This window comes from Thermobia domestica, chromosome 14, assembly GCF_964235325.1.
Source record: "Thermobia domestica chromosome 14, izTheDome1.hap1.1, whole genome shotgun sequence".
NCBI classification, from domain to species: Eukaryota; Metazoa; Arthropoda; class Insecta; order Zygentoma; family Lepismatidae; genus Thermobia; species Thermobia domestica.
Genome location: NC_137467.1, coordinates 50,793,340 through 50,819,551, shown reverse-complemented (window position 1 = coordinate 50,819,551; position 26,212 = coordinate 50,793,340). Strand labels below are relative to the sequence as shown.

The window sequence follows — 26,212 nt, the reverse complement described above, 5'->3', positions numbered from 1 at the left end:
CTAGAAATGTGCCGCTGTCTCTAGTCGATACCAAATTTTGTGTAGATTTGGCAGTTCTTACTCAAATTTTCAAAGAACTCTTTATTCGACATTTTAGACGACGTTTTGTTCCTATTTGTTCCTATTGCAACTAGGTTGAAACCCTTGTGAAAGGCAACCAGTAAAGAAGCAACGTATAGCGGGTTGATGGACATTTCAGGCGCTTTGCTTTAATCTGAATGACAAAGCCTATTGCAAGCTTGCTGCTTTGAAGGCTTGTAGACCCACAATAAAGCGTACTCGGATATGGAATTATAAGGGAAAAAATATTTGCATTTGGTATCATCTATCACTTCAGAATTTTGCCACGAACTCACCCCAACATTCTGTATATTAAAATACTACATTTATATGTTTGTTATAGCAACTTCCTCCATTTGAAAGTCTTCCTGTCAGGCACACGGCAAAGGGGGGGGGGGGAGGTCCGGACTCCTTTTCGAAACCAGAAAGGATAAAATTAAGGAAAGATGAAACAAAAAGAAAAGAGAAAAAGAAGAATCAGCATTAAAAATAAAAAGCTGCAGTGTTAAAAGTTGAAATTTCTTATGGGGAGAGTTGTATTACTTGCAATACATGGTTGCGAATGAGCGGGATACCCTAAAAAGGTCACGGAATTTGAAATTCCTAAAAGTTTCGGAATTCTCAGAATTTCTGCTACTAATCTGGGAAATTTCAGAAGCGGTTCTGTAATACTGTAGACATTTTTTATCATAATTTTTCGTCATCGCTTCTATGCAGTATCAAAGTGCTATTCCAGAAACAGTTTTCTACTGTTCCTTTAACCTGTCATTTGGAACACAGACAGTGGTTGACGGAATAACAAAAACAAAAAGTTATGTGGAAAGAAAGTTCTGTTAACATTTGATTCAACAGAGAAAGGAACGTAGATCATGTAAACTATTTTACAAGAGATTATTGAATATGTGGTTTTTATAATAGTGAATATGTACTCAGCGCCGCAACTTAGATTTTTTTCTTTGCGGCAAGCATTAATAAGTGTTTTGGGGTCCCCTAGAAAAGTAGTTTTTTCTAATTCTTGGGCCCCCTCTTTCCATCTCTCTCTTACTCCTTATGAGCCTCCCGGAGCCTGTAGGCCCTTCCGCATGGTTAGGTCTGCGGAGTCGATAGTTACGCCCCTGAGCCCGTTCCATACATGACAAATTAATTAAAGGGACAATATTGACAAATCTCAAAGCTATACGAATAAATATTATTTCTAGGGCCCCTAATAGTAGACATGTTTTACTTAAATGGGCCTACGACTTATTTTTTATTTTATTTTATTGACCTCTTGTGTGCTCTGTTGGTTGTGTATTATAGTGAACCTGTTCGATGCTTTATTTATAATTTCGTGTTCATATCTTATATGGAGTAAGAAAATTTTGTCTCAAAATTTGCCCCCCTCGTATGGCGGGGAGCTTCCCTGGAGGGATAGTTGCCTCCCTGGCTCCCCCACACTACCACCCTGTATGTACTTTTTATAATAGTTGAGTTCATAATGAAAGAAAAGTTGTTATATTTGAATGAACAGAGGAAGGAACGTAGATATTGTAAATCTTTCTCAATACTTTTTATTATTATTATTATTATTATTTTCTTTTACTCGAGATTTCTTCGTAGTCTGTTATTAAAATACTTAGACCTACTAGTATAGCCTCATTTTATTGTCCTAACAAACAAATGTAGGCCTATGTTGCCAGTAAAGTAGTTTATATTGAGTGAGCTCCTGGGCCTTCAGAGTCTCATGTCAAGCCACTCCCCTCCCTTCCACTACGAAATCCTGGCTAAACAAACTTATATATATTCCAGTAAAATAGTTTAGAGTGATGGAGCCCCTGGTGTGATTACCACAGTATTTCATGTCATGGACCCTCGCCCCCTTTACAAAATCCTGGCTACATGCGTTCTTCCTGTCCTTTACTTATGTTCGTAAATGGAATTGCACAGATATAGTGAGAAGTGGGAAGGAGATTCACGTTCATATTAGAACTGTGCGCTGTGTAAATAGCGAAGGTTCAGCTATTTCCAATGTTAAAATCTTAACCACACCTACAGGGAGTAATCTACACCCCCCCAACACTCCCCCTAACACGCCCCCAAATTTCTTTACGCACTCCTCTGGATGGAAAAGGAATACTCCCCCAAATCCAATTGTATCAATAAGCACCACATAGGGTATTTATTACATCAAGTTAAACAAGTTTAGTGTTTAGGAAAGAAAGCAATATTCTTATTTATTTATTTATTTATTTCACTTCAAAATACGAAGCGACCTCGTTCTCATGTACGACTTCGAGAACCACATGACCCTCATTGTTTCGGGCGGTGTTTCGATCAAAACAATTGACAAAACATACCCGCTCATACCTACCCTCCTGGGCTCTGCGGTCGTTTCTGAGAATAGAGATTGATGGACAGATTCAGATTACTGAAATTGGCAACGTCTTGAGCGATCACTCACCTACCTCCTCCTTAAAAGGAAAAATGTGACAATATAGTAATAAGCCTATACCACATTCAGTTGGTAAGTGTTTCTCTGCAAGTGGTGTATCAACGGACTGAAGTTAAAAGGGTGTAGCCAAAACATTTTAGAAATGAAGAGATCGATCGAGGTAAGATAAGAATTATATACAGGGTGGACCAAATGTAGGTATATAATATCGTACTGATCAGCTCATTGCATTTTATATAATTTCTTATTGTTATCCATCAGGTAGACTTAGTTCCTTTATTATTTGTTCTTAATGTGTTTTTACTTACATCTTAATCTCGGAAGAGCCGAAGCAAATGAATCCATAAACTAGAATGTTATATTTGATCAACGCAGGGGTGTACAGCCACTTTTCGTCCACCCTATATATTTTAGACCAAGTCTAATGTTATGCAAGAAAGCATTTGTCGCTAGCTTACTTTTTTGTAAAGGATATTTTTATACACGTAAATTCATTGAGTGGATTATTAAAATTAGGCTACATTAAAAAAGACAAAACAGAAAGGTACAAAGTATTTGTAAATTGAAAAACTGGATTTCTGGAAAACAATTAAATCAATGAAAAATTTTCTTATGAAAGCTATTCAGAACCAATAACGTAGCCAGAAAGAAGCAGGAGCGGAGATTAACCCGAGAAAGACCATGCTAATTTTACCCTTAAAAAGCTCAAGGGGTGCCTCTGAGGTTCTCTGCTGCATATACAAGCTACCTGAACCCACCGCTATCATTTGTATTTTCCGTCATTAATAAGAAAGGCTAGTCACTACTTTGCTATGAAATCATTTGTCAATGTTAATAAACAATGAACAGTATCAAATAATTAGAAAAGTACATACTTCAATAGCACCCTCAGAGGCACTCCTTGGGCCTTTTCGTTAGTATAAAGAAATTACCCTATTTTTTTCTGAGGTAAACTAAAAACAATGCTCAGAGGGTGTATGTCAAAGAAATAGAAGAATTCTAGAGCACAGGACACGAGACGAAATATCTATTAATAATAATGGCATAAAAAGTTGACCAGGGTGCCTCTGAGGCACCACTTGTGCTGTCTCGGGTTTAGAGATCAAACAATATTACAACAATTAACGTTAACAACAGGGTTACAATATTAAAATAATGAAATTGCAACTATGTATTGTATATTACTAAACGAATATGATTTCAGCATGGGACGAGGGAATATTTCGCAATTAATATTTTGGAAACAAATCATCCACTAAAGCTGCCTAGGGGCTAATAAATTGAAATAATGGCAGAATTTTGCAAAATAATTACAATAATTTGTATGTAATCAATTCATTTTATGTAACTACTCGGCAAAATAGTGGTGCTCAATTCCTAATAGAGTGAAACCTCTCTTAACAGGAATTTCTCAATAGATGACAAACTTTCTTATTCCTCCATGCCATAAATATGTGTGGTGTGGTGTTATGAGAGAGAACCCTTCCTTTTTAGAGACACCTTTCATTCACGGCAAATAATCGTGTTCCACCGATGTCCGTTTTGAGAAATTTTACTGTATTACTTAGTTTAATAATAATAATAAATGCTCAATCATGTGAACTTCTTTTATTGAACCTACCACTGTGGGCGCGGTGGCTCAGTGGTAGAGCGTTCACCTCTGGTGCTTGGGGTCCTGGGTTCGATCCCAGCCCCCGCCAAGTGAACTTTGTAGTGGACAAACACAGTGTTCGTGGGTTTTCTCGGGGTTCTCCCGTTTCCTCCCACTTTCTTCATTCCACCATTTTCACTCATCTCTCATAATCACCGTCTCCTTTAGCCTAACCGGCATAACCGTGGGACGTAAAACTCAAAGATTTCATTTCATTTCATTTGGTAAATGTTTTTGTATTAAATTAGGAAAACGATGCCATGTTGCTGCTCAATGCATAAATGTTACTTGGTTAAACCCAGTGGCGTGCAGGGTTTCAACTCCCTTTGATCAAGATTTCATGGTACAATTTAGTATAGTAAAATATGCAAAATTATGCATGTCTGGAAGGTTATGAAATTGAATGCTTAATTGTTCTTTGATGAAATTCTACGTACACAACTGTTTACTGGTTTTTTATAAGGTGGAAAAGAAGAAGAAGTATGTTACGCACGACCTCGTATAATTCCTAGCATATAATTTTCTCACATAGCTCTGCAGTTTCTTATCTGCGATACTAGAAAATACGACAATGGTAGTGGTATTGCTAAGCTCAGTGGTAGCGTGGCCGAGCGGTCTAAGGCGCTGGTTTTAAGCACCAGTCTCTTTGGAGGCGTGGGTTCGAATCCCACCGCAGCCATGGTTTTTTATATTATCATCAACGTTATTTGCAGCTAAAATTATTTTGATGGGAACTTACATGCTACAAAGTCAATAATAGCATGATGTCCTTATACACTGTTTCCTGATCTTCATGTCTATGATTTTGTCAATGTAAAAATAACTCTTTCAATATTTACAAAATCATTGAAATTACAACTCAAATCTAAATAAAACAAATCTTAATAGAAATACAGATTCTATATACAAAAATAACAAGAGCTCCGCCAAGGTTCGTGAAATCGAAGGAAATTAATTTCTTTCACATAAATAAAAGCAGGGGAAACTTTTCATGCAGTCCGTGACATTTATATATTTTCTGTACGTGTCTCAGCGTGTATTTTCAATTTATTTATAATTGAAAAAAGTTTATTCCTACCCTTTTTTAATTTCAAAGTGTTTGACGAGATCCTCAAAACTAACCTTATGTAACACATCTGCTTCCATATTTAATTGAGACAAGGTATTGTACCTGCCTTGTTGAATAGTTCCGCTGACGGAATTTTTAATATGCTTCAACTGTGAAAATGAACGCTCATCTGTGCGATTTGGGTCCATGAATGTTATTAATATACGAAAGCCAAAGTCTAAATTTGGAAACTCACACTCAATATTTTCTTCTATAAATCTTTTGTAAAGTTTACCTTCAGTTTTGTTTTCACGTTTCTTCTTGCATTGAACTTATCACACACATATGACTGAAATCGCTGAAGATCAGCTGAGAAACTAAAGTCATTTAGGTAACTGATGAAATCCTGTGGGTACACATTAATAAAGTTCTGGCAGCACTGAGACATGTACAGAGAGAATATAAATTTCACAGATTGCGTGAAAAGTTTCTCCTACTTTTATTTATGTGAAAAAAATATTTTCCTTCGATTTTAGGAACGTTGGTGGAACTCTTATTATTGTATATAGAATCTGTACTTTTATTTTTTCTCATTCAATATGTGGGCCTATTTTACGGATACTCGTTCAGCTGCACCATTTGCAGTATTTCGTCATACGTATCATTATAAATTTTTCCATTGAAAACTTCTGTGGCCCTCCTTCCGTTGATGCCTTAAGGTAGCCTTCACACTAGGATCCTGTGCGCCGCTCGCGTGAGCTACAGTTGCTAGCTTTACGTTGTCTTAAATGTAAGCCTTCACACATGAGCTTCGGTGCTAGTGAGCCGAAGTTCTGAGCTGCCACGATCATCCAGCCAGTAGCTGCTGGCGGGGAAGAAAATAGTAGACCTGTCGCTACAAGTGGTCGTGAATAGAGCTAATGTTTGATTAATTGATTTATTACTTAACCACTTCCATGTATGTGCTTCCGGACAGGGCCTGGGTAGGTACCTGGGAAGAATTTATTACCTGGGCGATAGAAGGTGGTTAAGGAGGTCCTGGAAAGTGGAATGACATCGTTTGCTGTTTGAAACATGATCCTACACGATTCCTTAATCGTAATTTTAAAAATTATGATTAAATTAAAATGTGTTTCAGATTATCAGAACTTTAGTATAAGCCTTGAAATGCGATACCTAGCTCCCACAAGTTTTTCCCTTTAATTTAATCGAAAAAAATAATTTTTAATTATGATCCTACTTAAAAAGCTTGTAACTAATCGAACACAATGTGTGAACGTACAAAATTATGATTAAATTAAAAATAATGAATATGATTACACCATCCTTTGAAACATTGCTCTTCAAGCTCTTGCATTATCCATGGATTTCCTATGCTTAGCAATGATTTTTAATGGATTGTTTTTGGCTCGTTTTACTACGTAAAGTCCTAAGATGAGCTACACTGTGAACTTAGAAAAAAACAATGAAACTTATAAGAAGAGCTACTCGATTAATTTACAAATAATTTGTGTTAAAATGTCGTGAACTTTGAAAATGTTTTTCTGAAAGACGAAGACTACTCGTATGCGTGCTAAAAATTATGGAAAAATGAAAATGAAATGAAATCTTTAGTTTTACGTCCCACGATTATGCCGGTTAGACTAAAGGAGACGGTGATGGTGAGAGATGAGTGAAATGGTGGAATGAAGAAAGTGGGAGGAAACGGGAGAACCCCGAGAAAACCCACGAGCACGGTGTTTGTCCACCACAAAGTCCACACGGCGCGAGCTGGGATCGAACCAGGGACCCCAAGCACCAGAGGTGAGCGCTCTACCACTGAGCCACCGCGCCCCCCGCTAAAAATTATGGAGAGAAATAAATTGTCCAAGAAAGGGAAGGAAAGGGAAGAAGGAATGAATATTTATTTATTTTTCAGTTTTTCTTCGCTGCGAAGCGAACTTCGTTTTAGTGCGTCTTCCTTCCAGCCTTGCTCTCTGAACTGACACACTCCTCCGCTACAGAAATAAATATGCGCATCTTCCTTGTATGATCGCTTTCCCCAACTAACAGCCCACTCTTTGAACTCGTTCTGTATGGATAGACCAACCACCCTATCCCTAGTAGCGCCTGCATAGTATAGCCTCGCCTCATCATCACCTGATGCTAAGAAAGACACTTGTCAATCACTTCCCCCTCGATGCTCACAGATTCGTTGTTGTGAACAGGTAAACCCCACCCTCTCTCCTCTTTTCCGCTGGGTGAGCACACATTTATTTTTGAGAATGGATGAATGCATTTCTTCCACTCTTTGACGACATTTCTGTCTGCCGACAGGCCATTATGTGAGTTGAAGCTCCACCTACCTGTCCTCTACCGTGAAGAGGGTGAATGGGTCTTCCCCTGGTTTTTTCCTTGTGTGCTGTTCACCGACAGCTAGCAGGATGTTGAAGGGTTGAATTTATTGGTCCCCTTTGTCTTTTCCGGTGCCATTTATAGGATGGATACTTGTCCTCTTACCACCTGCCTTCCGGACGACCACTTTTGGTTCATAAACACTATGTGGGACAGCATTATTCCTTGTTGAATGGGTTTATTGGTCTTTGTGTATTCAGATGTATGATTGTCTTTTCGGCAAGAACACAAGATGCTTTGGTTAACATCAATAAATTTAAAGAGTATAAAACTGACAATGGTTTATGTTTTTTCATTGAAATGTATGGATCAATATATTTATGATACTTCGAAAATATCCGGTTGCATACCACCTTAACGAATTTTCTAGTCCATTGTAGCTATCAGCTTGAATGTTTTGTGGGCTGAAATGTATTATGAACAGCGACAAAATGTCTCCGGTTGGATGCCACGATTCCAGACATCCTGGGGTTAGCAAAAATTTTTCGCGATTACAAAGTTAACGCACACTGAAAAACTGTCTAAGAAATTGTTATTATTTTCAAGAAATTGATATGTTATGAGCAGCTAAATCCATATGTATTTTGGCGAACTTTCAGTAAAAGTATTGAAAAAATGATAAACTGTTATATCATCCAAGTACAAGAGATTGGCCGCCAATTTATTACAGTTGAAGAAAAAACTATGAGGAAAATGGATTTTATCTACCTCTTTTCTTATAATGAGCAAAGCGGTGGAAGGATGAAAGCTATGGGTAAGTGCTCACAGATAGGAGAAGTAGGGGGAATGGACTACTACAGCGAATGGATTCGGGTTTGTAACCACCTGAGAGACCATAGCAGTCTTATTATTCAGCTAGCACGGCACTCTGTCTTGAAGAAGTTTTCTACACTTGCTGGGAATTAAGCTTTTTGGGTGTTAGTTTTGGAAGTTTGATTGCAGTGCTTACCTGTGTTGACAACCAAGACTGTTTCAACATTAAAGCAAAATTAAGGTAAGATAAATTTAAGTAATTTTATACATATGAAATGTACAATTAGATAAGTGCTGAGATTAAGTTCATTAATTCATGACATTGATATTTCATTTTATTGAAAATTTGTTTAATCGCGATGACTTGAGTTGAGTTTGAGTTTATTGACCCTTTTCAGCAGCGAGGCTATTTTTGTAGTCGTTACTCAGTAAACTGTTAGACTGAAGTTTTATTAAAGCTTCCACCGGGATATGACATTCCACCGAGAATCGAACCCACAATGACTGCGAACATTGGAAAGCGGGATTGGAAATTGCTTCGTACGAATAAATATTAGAGGCCAAAGGCGTGTACATTAACCGGTTAATCATGACGGAAGTTTCGTTTTATCCCGTCTCATGGACAACTTAACTAAGAAAGATTGAAGGACGAAACTATTATTACGGGTGTACATATTTCCATGTGTATGCATTTCTAAACATTTGAAACACTGAGGGTGGGGAAGGGGAGATTGATCTGTCCTATTATAACTAGGAATATTTGAGCATCCAAACCGCAAATGATACTTTTTAAACAATTTCAGACTAGTTACGAAAAGAACTCAGTCAGTCTTTTTAGAAAATGCATGGTGATGTCGTTTAAGAGCCTTCACTGAAGGATGAAAATGATTTAGTACTGTTTATAGCTTATAGTTTACTGCAGAACCGAGTGTAGATTAGACTAGCTACGGAAATATCCATCTTCTTACGAAAAGAAGTTAGTCAGTCTCTTTAGAAAATGCTTGGTGCTGTCGCTTAAGAGTTGACACAAATGAAAGAATCATTTAGTTGCGTTCATAGTTTACTGCAGTAGCAAGTGTGGAATATCTGACTGAAAGCGAGATTAAACAGAATTGTGTATTGCTCAATATCTTTGATTGTTTGTAGATATCATGTTATAATGTGTGTTAACTATTTGTCAAGAATCTGTAACGATATTGGGAAGTGTTTCGGAAAATGACCAGTTTACACATAAAGAACACTTTGAAAGACATAGATACAAAATATGTATTTCTCAACCACATTTGTGGTAAATATTGTTTTATTTACTTCAGTGTAAAATAATTAACTTAGCAGAAAGATTGACTTTTGTCTTGCTTTCATAACAAGAATAAATAGAAAGAAAAATATAATAGAGATATATTCCGTTGTATTTGAAAACAACTATCAGTATTAAGTGTTCAAAAGTGTTCAAAAATGTTTAAATGTGTTCCTACACTAAAAAATGTAGATATAAAGAGATTTCAGCTTGCGCGGGGTAGTTTCCCGAGACATATTTGATTTTCGCAAATATTGTGTTTCCTTATTTTGACGTAGGTGGGAAAAATCAAATAAAGAAAGCGCTTACGGCTTGCGGTGTGGCACTTTTCCACAGTTACACTCGAAAGAAAGAAACACGATCGTTTGTTTTTGATTATAGAAGTGCGCGGTAGGCTCCCCCTTTGGATTTGAGTTGGAATAGTATAGCCGTCGCAAGTCTGGCGAAAGGTCATGAACTCAGACTAGTTCCGTGGCTATTGGAAAACCAATTCTAAAAATTGCGAAACGGAATGAACAGCCAATTGTTTTATGACGCAAGCAATATTGGTTCGAAATTTGGTGAGAAAAATTGTTGTTAAATATTGTTTGTCTTTGACAAGCACTGGTTAGAAATTCTCTGGAAAATGTAAGAAATAAACAGTTGCGTATTTTAAACATATGAAATGTTTTAAAATTCGTTTTAGGATATGAAAGGAAACGCAATAAGAGCATCCATGCATCGCTGAAAGAGAGGGGTCTTTGACCATGTTTAACAGTAAATTTTCCTCTGGACTTTTCCATTACTGAGCGCTATTAGTTTTATAGGTGATTTCTCGAAAGCGAACGCTCCCTTTCACTCTGAAAGAAATTCGGCTTTGCCCGTGTTTAACAGTAAATTTCCTCTAGGCTTTGGGCAATATTGAGCGCTATTCAATCCATCTTTTTGGTAATAGGATTTCAAAGTGAATGTTTACAGCAATAATACTGAAGGGAGCTATGGGGGTAGGGTCCCCCAACTAAATATTTTTTTGCTGTGCTGGAAGACCAGGCTTTATACCGTATTCAGCCCAAATAGTACAACTTAATGTTAAGTTTACTCACACTTGTATTGATCCCCAATAGTTTAACTGAATATTAAGATCACCAGAGCATACACGTATATGTATGGAAATATCGAAAATGTCTGAATCTTATGGGTGAGAGAAAATTTAACGCATGGAAGACATGTTTTGTTTCTGTTAGTATTAACTAATGCCTCACATTAAGATTGAAATAGCAAACATGTGTAAGGCCTTGTCGCGCATTGAAAACATATGCAATACAAATATACTATACTCACCTTAAAATATATAGAAATATACGGGACAATGTCTGACATAGGTGTGCACTGAAGAACATCCACTGCCCAGCGAACCTCTAATTTAGAATTTTGTCACTAGGTGTCACTGGTAGTAATGGTGGGGCAATACATGATAGAAAATGATATAACGTGAATTTGGCGTGTGGGGGCATCACTTCCTTTCTCGTCATCATACGTTGCAGATCATAGAGGACCTCACCTTGCCTGCTAAGCGTATTTTAAATAAAGTATATGTAATTTTTAATAGCACTAAGTATAGTATATAGGTATTTCAAGATATTCATTGAAGACTATTATATTATAGACAACCAAGCCTTGCTGAACCCTGAGTGTGGTACCAACAGCAATAAGAAGAAGCATTTATCTTGGTTTTAAACAGCAAACGTATTGACGCCGATACGTCATTTTCTTCTTTTTTGTATTTTTGTTAAAGATCAACTAAGGTTTCAGAGGTGTGTAACTTATATTTCTTATACTTACTAATTTTTTGAAAGAAAGAAATCATACATATTCTAATTGTTCTTCATTTGTTCTTATCCAATATTAATGAAGAGAGAGGCTTTTTGTGGCTATTTTAAAAGAATAACTTACAACTAAATATAAATTGAATATTTACTCATTTTTCTTCATAAACTAAGCTGATTGCTTTCTTTTACATATCATTATTTAACTATAGATTGAAAATAATTGATTGATTTCTCTTTCGCATATTATAATTTAAGTAAAGCGTGAAAATAGTTTATTGGTCTCTCTCTTTTATATTAAAGTGAACTTAATAACTCAAAATAGCTGTTTTATTTGCTTAAGATGAATTTCTTCTGCCCAGCTGAAACACTTAACATGATCGAAGAAATTCACTTGCAAGAATTGGTGCGCGGCTTCAACGACTACCCGAGGTTCTTCAGTACCTGGAAAGGAGTAATAGAACTACAGCGCCTGGGACATCTAGGGTCGGAGAGATGCAATGAATTTCTATGTGCTTTTCGTGCCTTTGAAGCTAATGATACACTGATTCTCCAGCACTGTGTATCCAGTGCTGATGTGCTAGATTTGTTTGTGTATGGGTTTTTCCGTACTAAAGAAAGTTATGATCAAGCTCAGCAGAAACTTATGTATTTATTATCTTGTGGGGAAAGTCAGGTGGATTGGATAAAAGATACAGAGTTATCGAACTTTTTTGATTTCGGCACGCGGTTTGTTTCGGAACCATGCTTAATCCCATCTGAAAATTATAAAATAGTCGTGACCCCTCAAGAAAATAATAACTTGAGGCAAAATAACAATTTACATCATTTAACAAACCAAGATTTAGCTTTCCTAGATGATATAGATGGGATTGGCAATCTAATTTCCGATGAAATACAAGGATAAATCAAAAAGTAAGGTGAAATTGCCTGTCAAACCCATAGTATTGTGTGTAGCTAATTAATTCTTTTCCATGTTATAGGTAATCTGGTAATAGAAGTGTGACGGCTTGTACAACATTCTATGTCCACCCGTCTGGTGCTGAGAGCAACTCAAAGATGGCGCAACGACTGGAACATTACACCAAGGAGGAAGTGCGCGGTGTCATTCGTTTTTTCGGGGCCAAGGGAACAAAACCATGTGATATTCATCGAGAATTGGTGCAGGTCTACGGAGATAGTGTTATGTCGCTGAAACAAGTGTACGTGTGGTGTAACGCATTTACAAGTTTTAGGAGTACTATCACAGATGGTGGAAGAAGTGGCAGACCATCAACGTCCATCACCGACACGAATGTGGCTGTCGTTGATGCCATGATTCGTGAAGACAGGAGAGTGCGGTTGCAGGACATTGCCAATGAATTGAATATCTCTTATGGTTCCGTAAGCGGTATTGTCCATGACCAACTGGGCTTCACAAAAGTGTGTGCGCGCTGGGTACCCAAGCTTCTGAGTAACGAACAAAAAAACCAGCGAATGGGCATTTCCCCAAATTCATTCCTTCATCGCATCATAACGGGCGATGAAACTCCGATACCTCTATGGACACCTGAATCCAAACGTCAGAGGATGACATGGAAACATCCATCGTCACCACAGGCCAAGAAATGCAAGACAATAGCATCTGCCCAGAAAAATATGGCTACTGCCTTTTGGTACCGTCTCGGTGTTATTCATGTTGAATTTCTGGAAAAGGGTATGACCATTAATGCAGACACGTACTGCCAAACCCTGGACAGGCTGAAAGCAGCCATACGGCAGAAACGGCGGGGGGCACTCCGAGAGTGCGTGTTGTTACTTCATGATAACGCACGTCCACATACAGCCGAACGGACCCGTACACACCTCCGCGGGTTCAAGTGGGAAATTCTCGATCACCCTCCGTATAGTCCTGATTTAGCCCCGTCGGATTACCATTTGTTCTGCCCCCTGAAGCAACATCTCCGTGGGCAGCCTTTTCAGACACTGACAGAGGCACAACAGGCTACACGTAGCTGGTTAGGAAATCTGGAACAACATTTCTTTGAACAGGGCATGGATGATTTGGTGCCACGTTGGAATAAAAGTTTAGACAACTACGGTTCCTTCTTCGAATAATAGTGTGATACCATACTTCAAACATAGTAAAGCTTCATCGACGTATCTCTGTACGCTTTTCTGTAAATCAACAATTCACCTTACTTTTTGATTCACCCTTGTACTAGTTGAAGAAATGTTGTGTTTGGTTCAAAATGAGGACAATGCTGTAGTTATACCCACGCAACAAGTCCAGGGAGAAAATTCTGTATACAATCCACCTCAACACTGTGTACAAGATGATCATGACTATGGGGACCAAATGTTTTCTCTCCTCAGTCTGACCCGTCATATGCTAGTGTTCCAGCAATGATTGGACATGACAACATGAACAACAATAGTACAAATGGCACTACTAGTAGTCCTAATAGTTGTAGTACATGTGGTGGTAGTAGTAATAGTAATGACGGGCATAATCAAAGAAATAGTAAGTTCGAAGTTGTAAGAGAAAGCAGCCAAAGGTTTCGTAAGTTTCATCTTACGGGCCATGAAATTGCCGTTAGACCTGTGGGTGATGAAAGGAATATTAATAACACAGAGGCATATATCGAAAGTTTAATCGATTTTGCGTTGGAAATGTGATCTCCAATGCACGCCCCTCGTACTACATTGGGCTATACATAGATAGTAGCAATAATACCAACAATAAACCAGTGTATGTCGCGTGGAGGAGAAAAGGCAATTTCTCTGCTGGACAGTCCTCACTTCAATCGAACGTGTAATGAAATGAAATCTTTAAGTTTAACGTCCCACGGTTATGCCGGTTAGGCTAAGGAGACGGTAATCGAACGTGTACTAAATCCGAATGAGGTGTTCCTTTTGGGGCAAGAAGTACTGTTTCTATTCCACATAGCGGAGAGCATGCATGGTCAGGGAAGAAATACTTCATCGAGTGACGTTGACAAATATTCAAAATATCAAAATTATTTGGAAAAACGTTTAATATGTATCGAAAATAAAAATATTTATTGTCTAGCTCTGGGCATAGCATGGGGCCAAGTAAAGCTCCATGGCACAAAATATGATTTGTATAATTTAAAAAGAACAGATCGGGATCCATGGCTTTTTAAAGCAGAAGTTCTCTGCGAGATGGCAGGAGTTAACGTTCAAAGTAATGGAGGCTTTGATTTTCCAGATGTTGCCCCTTTCAAATAATATTTGCTAGGGGAGTATCAAATTGTGATTTATGAGGAGCATGAAAAGAATAACCGGAAATATGTAGTACGTTACCTGGGAGAACCGGCTGAAAATAAGATCTTTATCCATTATGAAAGAAGTAACACTGTTGGTCATTTCGAGCCCATTCGTAATAGTAGAACTTTTCTCAAGATACGGAAGTATTGTTATTATTGTTTGGAAGTTTATGATGAAAGGTCACGTAAACACATGTGTAAAACTCGAACTTTTTGCGAACACACACACAAGTGGGATTATACTGCAAAACAAAATTAAATGTAATACATGCAGTAGAGAGTTTGATGAGGGTGCATATTTTGAGAACCATGTGAAGCGTAATAAAGAGGATAGATCTGTATGTAATAATGTAAAAGTTTGTATCGATTGCGGTGTTATCTTTGATAAGAGGGGCGAAAATCTCGTCACATGTGTGGTGAACATTTCTATTTAGCATTTCGTGCATTGTTATATAAACTATACATATTGTATTCAGAGACAGTGGCCTGTTCATACGAAAAGATTTATGTACATCACCTATGATGTAGAGAGGATGTTGAGGACACGGAATAAGCGCGGCGAAAGGAACGCGAAGTTGTATAGGACTGTTGTCACCAAGTTTGTCACGCCTGTATAAGGAAAGGTATTGATGAGCCTTGTAAAACGTGCGGTGACAATGTTGAAAATCGTTCGTTTAGTTTTAAGACAATGACAGCCTTTATTAACCACGGGTTAGTAGAGCGCCCTGTCTTTCAGAAGATAGTAGCGATCGCCCATAACAGTAGTCCCTACGATGGTCTCTTCTGTCTTAGAACTCTAATACGAGCATATTGTTCCTAGTGTTCTTATCCAGGGTCAAAAGTATTTTAATATCAGCATAAGTAAACCTATCTTCTTCCGTGATTCTTTCCTTTTCCTTGGCGTTAAATTATCCAAATTACCGAAGACGTTAGGCCTTAGTCAAGATTTAAAGAAGGGAGATTTCCCACATTTGTTTAACACAGAAGAAAATCAAAATTATGTCGGACCCTATCTTCCGCTTGAGTACTATGACCCTGAAGCGCGAAGCACGGAAGAAAGAAAACAACTGGAAGCTTGGCACCAAGATCGTGCGGTAAGTGGCGAGGAGTTTAACGTGCAGAAGGATATGCTGGCTTATTGTGAAAAGGATTTTAGAATTCTAACAGAAGCGGTCATCAAATTTAGCGACATAATCGAAGAGAGAACGGAGGGCTTGCAATGTTTCATCACTTTATTCACCATAAGTCACATTAAGCCTTGCGATGCGGACATATCGTACCTTTCACTTACCGGAAATATTATTCCTGTAATTCCCGCGTTGGGTTTTCATCATAAGACTAAGTATAGTATTATGTTATGCAATGGCTTGCGTACAAGGAAGACCAATTAAAAATAGAAATCCAGCATGTTAGGAGAGGTGAGGAAAGTATATTGCACCATTGAGCCTTAAGATCTTAAAATAATCCCTAAGACTTACTATAAATTTTTTAAAAAAAAACTACAGAAACACGGTATAATAGCAAGTAACTTATGACAGACTTTACCCGAGAAAGCGAGTATGTGGTAAATTTTACGAGCAGGTTGTACCATTTTCATGTTCACTTCCATTGACCGAAGACAATCCACTCGCTCGCTAAGTTCCGTTTCTCACTACACCTTTATTGTGTGTCAGTATATATTTTGCACAGTTTCCGGCTGTGTTTGTATTTGAAATCGATAGTCACTCGTAAGATTTACGATATCTTAGGAATAACGCTTGGATTTTTGTATATTTATTACTATTAACTTCTACTTTTACCGTTGACTTATAGTTACATTTTAGTGAAAGTGTTTGTCTTATTTTAAAGTTTTTATTGAAGTTAAATTAAAACAGTAAATGGGAAGAATATTGATGACAGTGACTTGATTTTAAAATACCTATATGAGTGTAAGAGTGATTTCGGACATGAAATTAGTTCTGTTGATTAACAAGACTGTGTTAAACATGACATTGTTTTAAACAGCAATGACTATAATGTTGAGCTCCTCCGTGGTTAAGCGGTTAGTGTACTTGCCTTTGGCGTGGGAGACCCAGGTTCGATTCCCGGCGGGAGCTTATGTGGTTCGGATTCCACGTAACCAGTAGGTCGTCAAACTCAAACTCAAAATCAACTCATCTCAACGACTATGATGCTGATCCACAACATGATCGAAATGGCTCAGAAACCTCTTTCCAGAATAAAAGTAGCTATGAAAATCCACAGCAGTTTTATTGAACCATGGTTTCAACAACAGACTCAACACCAAATTTTGCCACGAAAACTCCGGCAATCCATTGCTGATATCCTGAAAATACTTGTGCCAGAGAAGAATGTTGTCCAGCCTCGCAAAATTTGTGGGATTTGAACTTCAGCAAAGAGGAGGATTATCTCACTGTATTAGTCCCGCTGCAAGAAGCCAACGTGCGGAGAACATGGTTGAAAATGATGTGTCTATTGTATGTAACAGATTAGAGCAACCATATTCCCTACGAAAATGTTCATTACTATGTATTTTTACTAACTGTAATCATTAAAAATCCATTTTGTAAAAAGGTATGTCTACAGTTAAATTTTTGTAACCAGTCGTTAATTTTACGATATGTTAGCTTCTACTGAACATGTTAGCTTTCTAGGGCTAAGAAGTCACTCAAATACATCCAAACATACGAAACAAGAAATGTACAAAATTGAAAGAATTACAGTGGGAAATCTGAAAATCAAAGCTAATGTGAGTGCAGGTGCACCCGCTGTGGCACTCACTGCCTTTCGTTACAAATAGAAGAGAAGAGAAATTTCAGTTGTTCCAGAAGTAAGAGATCGTCATGGAGTCGAAGCATGCTTGTAGTAGCGCATAATGAAAACCAGAGATTCGGCACACACTGACATACATAATTTCAATAATAATAACAATAATAATAATAATAATAATAATAATAATAATAATAATAATAATAATAATAATAATAATAAATTCTCTGCGTGATGCACGAAAAGGTAGGTTCCCGTGTCTTAACAATTTCAACAAGACATAAAAACGTTAGTCATTTACCATACTAAGGCAACAATCACGCGTGTTTTTGAAATGACATGAATTTGATGAACCAGCATTTGATGAAATTTCTGTGTATTCCATAGCTTTCGCTGGAACAGGAAAAAAATATTTAACAAACCATGATAACTAGTTTTAAAATTGGCAGTGGTGGGATTCGAACCCACCCCTCCGAAGAGACTGGTACCTTAAACCAGCGCCTTAGACCGCTCGGCCACGCTACCTCTGTGTTCTTAAGTGTTATATGGTAACACACTCCTGGTAGAGAAAGCTCCGGGAAATATAAGATATAAACAGGTCTGCGTAAAGCAATTCCTCCTGGAGTTCCATTCCGAAACAGTCTTCGCAAAATTTATGGATTGCAAAGCAGAATATGCAACAATTAATTATATTAACTGCTATGGTAGTTTTATTATCGTAAGCTAAAATCTCAGAATATCAAGGGAACATCCAATGGATGTCCGATTTACGTGCACATATGGAGATTGAATAAACACTCCGAACGTGTATTAATATCTATATTTGATCCAATAAAGAATATCCATGTTTGGTCTTTAAAAAAAAGGCATAGACTCTATCCATAAGGGGATCGGTTGCCATCTTTCCCAAGTACTTGAGCGTAACCCCCCAAATTTAATATTCGCCTTTTCCTCGGCTATTGCCAGTGGCGCCGATTCATGTATGACTTGCAGGGGATTCAGGTATCTTTTTTATTTCCTTGTCTAAAAGAAATTCTTACTGCTAAGTATTTAAGGTACAATACACATATGGGGCCCATGCAAATTTGGAAGCCCTGCTCTCTCGGCCCACTCAGGATCGGCGCCCATGGCTGTTGCCACCGGCAAACATGGACTGATATCGAACCAGAGACTTTTCGCACAAGATGTAAGCGCTCTTGTACTGAGCCACCGTTCTCTCTACATGCATACATATGTTCCATTGGTATTCTTACCTGGTCAACTATAAATGCCAGAAATATTGATGACGTTTCCCAGCTCTGTTTCTGGTGGGAGCTTATGTGTTTTCGATCCCACGTTAAGATGTAGGCCTAAGTCCACGTCTTACATAGCCTCGGTACTGCAAGGAACTCTTAAGTTTCGTTCAATCCAACCAATAGAAATTGCCACTCCTCTACTAACAAAAAGTTCGATCATATCTCACTTGCCTGCCCCAAGCTCGAATGACAAGGGGAAAAGAATAGAATACAACCAATGATGATACATTGGTTAAGACATATTTCTGATCATGTTTAACTTAAATTACAACTATTTTATAATATTTTATTACCGATTTTGACTTAGTTTTTGTTCTGGACACGGCTTTCAGTCAATTTTTGATATTTCCTTCAACCTGATTATTAATTTAACGTTTCTCTGAATATCAAAAATTTCCACAGGAATGTAAAGATTAGTAACTCACTGGAGGAGTAACTCTCCGCTTTCCTACAAAGGTAGATGTCACTGCTGAGGTAATAATATTTTAATGCAAATTGTATGTGATGTTTTTACAACTAAGTATATGTGAATATGATACTTATTCAAGAATGTCTTAGCTTATTTAAGAATGTAACTGAAAGAAAGCGAAAATGTTATGCATCAGTGCATGTAATAAATCTATTCTCCCTGATCTTGTCAAGAAGTTCATCCATAAAATTGAAGTATTTTCTCAAACGACTAAAAAATTGCGTAATATGCGATTGATTGGTTAAAAATAAAAAAGGTAAAGTGTTCGCTTATATTGGTAGCGTGGCCGAGCGGTCTAAGGTGCTGGTTTAAGTCACCAGTCTCTTCGGAGGTGTGGGTCCGAATCCCACCGCTGCCAGGTTTTTCTACTTATTTTCTACGCCATAGCCTTTCGCGGTACCGTACAGTAATTTTATCATAGAATCAATAAATAAAAAATTAGGGATCTATTCCTTCAAGAAACGCAAACACTTTCATATATAGCTTGTGTTATAGTGATATTATCTCTTTGTTTCTGTGTTTTGGTGTACTATTTGCTTCAGCTAGAGTATAGTTTTTGATATTATTCAGTAGTATTTGTATTTTGTGCTATATGGCCTAATGTATGCACTATTATTTGAAAGACGAACCAATTTCTTAAAATGGGATCCAAACCACCACTCAGGATTGGATCTGACTCTTTAGCAATCTACTTCTTTAAAATCAAACCATGGATACCTAAAAGAGATGGCACACAGAATCTAAAACAGCCAGCATCGGCACCACGTTGTAATTTGCAACTTTGCCGATCATTTGGCAACCAACTGAATTGCCAAATCCCTACAAAAGAAATAAAAATTGTCTTGCGACTACGAGATCGAAACTGTTGCATAAATTATGTCCTCTGTTAGCAGTGGTCATCTAGTGGTTTAGATATTACGTGTAAACCCACCATGGTTGGATTCCAGATGTGAGATAGGTAGTTTGGGAGTGGGTAGAAACACGTTTCTCTCGTATGCCACTACTCGTACCAACTGCCTTAATATGGGTAGAAGTGAGTAGGTCGTGCTCTTGAGTCCGGGAGATAAGAATACGTGGTTCTTCAGCATGTATGAAAGGGGGTAGTAGTGTGCCCAGCGGGACTGATCCATACCATACCAAGAGGATGATATTCTATAGCGCTTAATGAGTGTTTCATGCATGCTCTTTGGTCCAGGATTCAATATTCATATTCTAACACACACTCGAACCTCAAGAGTAAGAGAGGTAGTAGGACTAATCCTTCGTCCCTGGTTTGGTAATCCTTACTGGTTGCAGGATCCACGTCCCAACCAAGGGAGCCATTGTTCCCAAATGGCCACTTTGTTTAAAGCAAGACTGTGTACATTAGTCATTGAATATTTTAGTGCACTGTGTACTTCTTTCATAAATAGAGGAAGTCCCGTTTTGCTTCAACGGTCTTACCGAGGGATGGTGTATTGGTTCTTCCCTATTTTACCCGTACCGTAATTAGAGATACTCTCGTATTTCTTGGATGATACAACAGAGAGGGTAATATCGGCTTACTGTCTCGCGAGGGACCAAGTGGAAACTGGGGAAACGTGTTTGATCCCAGATTTCCGGATAAATGTTTTCGGTCCCAGGGAAAGGGAGGAATCTTCCGGACGTAATTGACTGGCATCAAACTCAAGTGATGACGTAACACGTACCATGGGATTCGGAATGAGATATATGAGTATCTCGACGTGTACGCAATATCTCTACGCAAATTGTGGTAGCCAGTGAACGACATAGGTATGCAGGGCTGAAAATGAATAAGCCCCCTTGGGTATGCCGTGGTCTCCCGGATTAGATTGGACTCTGACAGACTGTGGTCATACCGTATAATTCGCTAGCGTATGTAAGCTTATCCAAGGAATCTGGGTAAGGGTGAGCATGGGCAGAAGATGAGCTTGCCTCATAAAGCACGGGCACCAATCCTACAGAGAATGGTAGGCCTTGACTCGCTAGCAAGCCGCCATGACCAGTAGGCACGCAGGACTTCGTTAAGGCCGCGTAGTGCAGTATCCCAGTCCCTTAGAAAACAGGAGTTACATCGCCAATTGTGGTTTAGGATCGAGGAACAAGCCTTGAAGGTGGGCATCGTGCACAAGGTCATTACGTCCAAATACAGAGGAATAACGGGACAGATGCATTTAGCGGAGCCGGTCCATAAATTAGGTGCAACAGGTGCTAGCAAAATGTGGCGGTAGCCACTTTCATATAATTTTCATAAATTACCCAACTTGTTGGTTGGCTAACATGTGCCTAAACCTTGTTAGGCCCCTTCGCAGTCTCACTTGAGAGTGCAAAAAATAGCCCCAAAATCAATCCAACCCTACGCTTGGGCATTGAGAACTGATTCAGCGTAATTTGCGGCCATGTGGAAGTTAGATGAAATTTAATGCCTGCCAGTTCTTCATGAACCCATTCGAATTGGATGGATTTCTTTATATAATAAGGATTGTAAAATGAAACTTTATAAGGATAATTAAATAACGAACTTGGAAAAAAATTGTCTCAGGGTACTATACTGCAACTACTAGATGATCACTGCTAACAGAGGGTATAATTTTTGAAACCATTTCAACGTGGGTGTCGAAAGTCAATTTTATTTCCGTTGTACGGATTTGGCAATTCAGTTGGTTGGCAAATGCGCTTGAAGGTGGCCAATTACAACGTCAAGCCGATGCTGATTGTTTTAGATTCTGTCTGGTATGTCTTTTAGGTATCCATGGTTTGATTTTAGGAGGGAAGATAACTAAAGGGTCAGATACAATCCCGAGTGGTGCTTTGGATGCCGTTTTAAGGAATTGGTTCGTCCTTCATAACCATAGTACTGTCATATGGCCTTATAGCACACAATACAAATACTATTAACACTACTGAATAATAACAGAAAACTATGCTCTAGCTGAAACAAATAGTACAGTAAAACATAGAAACAAAAGAATACGTCACTGTAAACACTATGTATAAACGAAAGTGTTTGTTTCTTGAAGGTATAATTTTGTGACAAATGTTGATTCTATGGTAAGACTAGTGTACCGCAAAAGGTTGTGGCAAAGGAAAAGCCTGGCAGCGGTGGGATTCGAACCCACGCCTCCGAAGAGACTGGTGCCTAAAACCAGCGCCTTAGACCGCTCGGCCACGCTACCAATATGAGTAAAAACTTTGCCTTTCTTATTTTTAAAGCAATCATGCGTTAATCAATTTACAGGCATTTGAGAAAATACTTCAATTTTATGGATAAACTTCTGGCTAAGATGGGGGAGGAGAGATTTATTGCATGCACGGATGAATAACATTATCGCTTTCTTTCAGTTACATTCTTGAATAAGTATAATATTTACAATTCAGCTATACTTAGTTGTAAAAACATTACCTAAAATTTGCATAAAAATATTATTTACCTCAACAGTGACATGTACCTTTGTTCGAAAGCGGAGAGTTACTCCAGAGAGTTCCTGTGGAAACTTTTGCTAATCAGAGAAGCTTTGTTCCAACAATCAGAATTGTACAGGAATATAAAGGAAATAATAATCCGGTAGGAGAAGAGATCAAAAAGTGAATGAAAACGATGCGCACAACATGAACTAAGTCAAAATCGGTCGTTAATATATATAGGAGGAGGAGGGAATGTTAAATTTGGATAGTTGCGCTCAAGTACTTGGAAAAGATAGCTACCGATCGCCTTATGGATAAAGTGTATGCTTTATTAGACCAATCATGGATATTCATGATGGATATTCCTTATACCTAATGGACGTTTGCCTATAAATGTTCATTATTGGACCAAATATAGACGTAAGTGTACGTTCCAATTGTTTATTCTACCTCCATATATACATATAAATCGGACATTCGTTGGCGGTATTTTGGACATTGTGCGTTTTAGCTTGCGATAAACACCATAGCAGTTATAATTAATTTTTGCATATTCTACGTAGCAATCCGTAAATTTTTTGAAGATCGTTATGGAACGGAGTCCAAGCAGGGCCGGCCTTAAGCTGATTGGACCGATTGCTCGCAATCGGGCCCCGGGCCTAAGGGGGTCCCGCGCTGGTGCTATCTACTCTATTCTAAAGTCTAATCTACTCTCCAGTGCCGTTTTAATAGCATATTATTCCCCAGACAAACAAGTGCGTTGTGGTCCCTATAACTAAATTTTGCTCCTAATACATGTAATTAATAAACGCCATTCTGCTCGCGGGGCCCCAATGCTTGCTTGGCCCCCGGTCAAATGGCTATGGTACCGTTAAAATGGTTCTGCTACTCTCGGTTGTCATGTACACACAACAAAACCAATACAAGTACATACTGATTATGTCATGTGATACTACCGTGAATACCGAGATGGTATCAAATAAATCAACCTCAGTGCGTTTTCTTTGCATATTCTTTCTCTTATTGTAGCTACATTAAAAATACAAAACCAGAGCACAAACTTTGCCCTCTCCTGCAAAAAATTCCGTGGATTTTTTAAAAATCAAGTCAGAAAAACCGAATGTATACTAGTGCGTACTGAATAGGTGGCTACTTATGAAGCTTTGCCTTCTAACTCGAATAATCCAATGGAAAATATGTCATTCATCGTTTGTCAGTTCCTTAAAGTTTGTGATCGTCCCACCACCATTTCGTTTTGTCTTCAGTCGATAACGATTTCAAACTGATTATACCTTTCATAAGTAGCTACCTACGATATCCTCACTAGCGTACATTAGGTTTTCCTGACTTGAATTCTTTTCAGAAGATACAGCTCTTAAGAAATCTTTGAACCAATGAATTCATACTAATGTGCATTTCAATATGTCTTACAAATATAAATTTATAGAAACATAGACTTCACCATTGTAGTTCTCGTAAAATTATAGCCCAATTTGATATATTACATGACCCCCTTCCTATTTAAAATAGTCGAGCAAGATACAAGATGGCCGACTTCAAAATGGCAGTCATGATAAGCACACCCTCAAATAGATGTCTACTTAGTCCCAGTATCCATTAATGTGCTTTTGTTTTTCATCCCTTTACCTCTTTTGCAAATAAAGTGAAATTTTCAAACTTGAAACACATTGTTATGGCGTATTCTGATCAATCAGGTTTTTAGCCACTGCGTCCGCCTTTATGAACGAACGCACTTTAAATTTTGCTTAACCTCGTTTCTTGATATTCCACACTTCTCTTCCAAGTTTGGTCAAGAAACTAGATTCCAACATCGACAGGTTTACTCGTAAGAGAAGAAAACTATGAAATACTGGTACAGAACCTTCTTCAAAAAAAATGTGGGGCACAAGGGTGAAATTTGAATTTTAGAATTCATTCACTGTCAGCATTTCCATTTGAGCTATTTTTCTGAAGAATTAGCTGCTATAAGCAATGAACAGTGTGAGATTTTTCACCAGAACATCTTGCAGATGGAGAAACGTTATAAAGGGAAATTGGATCCGGCGGCTAGGCGTTCTGGGCCCACTTCGCGGGGACGAATCAACACTTCTTGTCTTGTCTTTTCTGAACTAAACTAAATAAATTGTTTAAATAAATCATTTCACAGTCACTAAAACAAGTAATATTATTACTAAGTCCTTTTCAGGTATGATATACGGTACTAATATTGCTAGTTGTAGATTTACATATAGGCCCCAATTAAATGTTCCATATATATGTTTAGATAATTAACTTTCACGTAGACTACTATTTAAGCATATATTTTGATTGCCATCCATTCTGAATGCAAAATCTCTATTAAACTTTTGAAATGAAATGAAAATGATATTTTCTTTTTATTTGGCGCCCAGGCAGTGACGTACGCAGGACGTGGGTCCTGGGGGGCCGGACCTCCCTCCCGAAATTTCGACTTTTGTGTAAATTTAGCCTAATTTTAGAGGCAATTTTAAAAGTTTTAATATAAAATACCCTCATATTGAGGTTGGATCCCACGAAATAAATTCCTGCGTACGCTACTGGTCCCAGAATTTGTTCTTAGGAGATGGATGATTAATGAAAGGGAGTGATTAGAAAATTAAATTTTGTGAACTCTCCCATAGGGAAAAGGACTCGAGACTATGTACACCCAGGCGCACGCGCTAACCGCCAGACCAGCAGGAAGAGCGCTATGTATGATCTACAGACCTTGCTGCAAGTTAGTTGTAAACATGGGGCCCCGCAAAGTGATCCCAATCGGGCCCCGCACCACCTAAGGCCGGCCCTGAGTCCAAGAGCAAATGGTTTATAAACCTGTATGTATCTTACATTCTCCGCAGCTTTCTCCAACAGGAATGTGTAAATATATAATACTTAGTGATGCATTCTCCTAAGCAAGAGGTAGCGTGGCCGAGCGGTCTAAGGCGCTGGTTTAAGGCACCAGTCTCTTCGGAGGCGTGGGTTCGAATCCCACCGCTGCCATTCTTTTTAAATATTTATCATTGTCTTTTAAGATATGTTTTTGTACTGTTGCAGCAAAAGTAGTAGAGGAGTACATAGACATTTTATTGAAAGCGAGTTATTGCGTCAGAATGTCTGTCATTTCAAAAGAAGAGAGATTTTTTGTGTATGTTAATATATTAAACGACTATTTTTTCATTCTTCTTGACAAGGGCTTTAAAATACGGAAAGTTCCTTTTCCGTACATCACGAAGCGAAATTATTATTATTATTGCAGCTATCTTTGATATTGTGTGTCCAATTTCTCATGTTCATTATGGGCTACTACTGTTATATTTGTGTTATGCTTCAACTCTATTGCCTACTATTCTACCTCTGATTTCTGAAATTTTGCAACAAAACGTATTTTGGGATAACACTCATGTGCCTTGTTCCTTATCGAAATAAATTCATTGAAAGAAATTGTATCGGGCTGTTGACTCCAGACCGCAGACTTGTAATATTTTAAGCCTAACGATATCTTACAGTCATCCATGTTTCATTGGTGCAAATGATTGTTCTCCAAACTG

At 38.1% G+C, this 26,212-nt stretch overlaps 5 non-coding genes across 5 annotated transcripts; 2 read left to right on the top strand and 3 right to left on the bottom strand.

Annotated features, from left to right (window-relative positions):
* The first annotated feature begins 4,739 nt into the window (after positions 1 to 4,739).
* On the top strand, positions 4,740 to 4,821 carry TRNAL-UAA (transfer RNA leucine (anticodon UAA)). Its single transcript has one exon. It is a non-coding gene; the product is annotated as a tRNA-Leu (tRNA).
* A 2,130-nt stretch (positions 4,822 to 6,951) lies between these two features.
* Positions 6,952 to 7,023, bottom strand: TRNAQ-CUG (transfer RNA glutamine (anticodon CUG)). The gene has a single exon. It is a non-coding gene; the product is annotated as a tRNA-Gln (tRNA).
* Positions 7,024 to 17,920: 10,897 nt separating this feature from the next.
* On the bottom strand, positions 17,921 to 18,002 carry TRNAL-AAG (transfer RNA leucine (anticodon AAG)). The gene has a single exon. It is a non-coding gene; the product is annotated as a tRNA-Leu (tRNA).
* Positions 18,003 to 22,335: 4,333 nt separating this feature from the next.
* On the bottom strand, positions 22,336 to 22,417 carry TRNAL-UAG (transfer RNA leucine (anticodon UAG)). Its single transcript has one exon. It is a non-coding gene; the product is annotated as a tRNA-Leu (tRNA).
* A 3,165-nt stretch (positions 22,418 to 25,582) lies between these two features.
* On the top strand, positions 25,583 to 25,664 carry TRNAL-AAG (transfer RNA leucine (anticodon AAG)). The gene has a single exon. It is a non-coding gene; the product is annotated as a tRNA-Leu (tRNA).
* Positions 25,665 to 26,212: the final 548 nt, after the last annotated feature.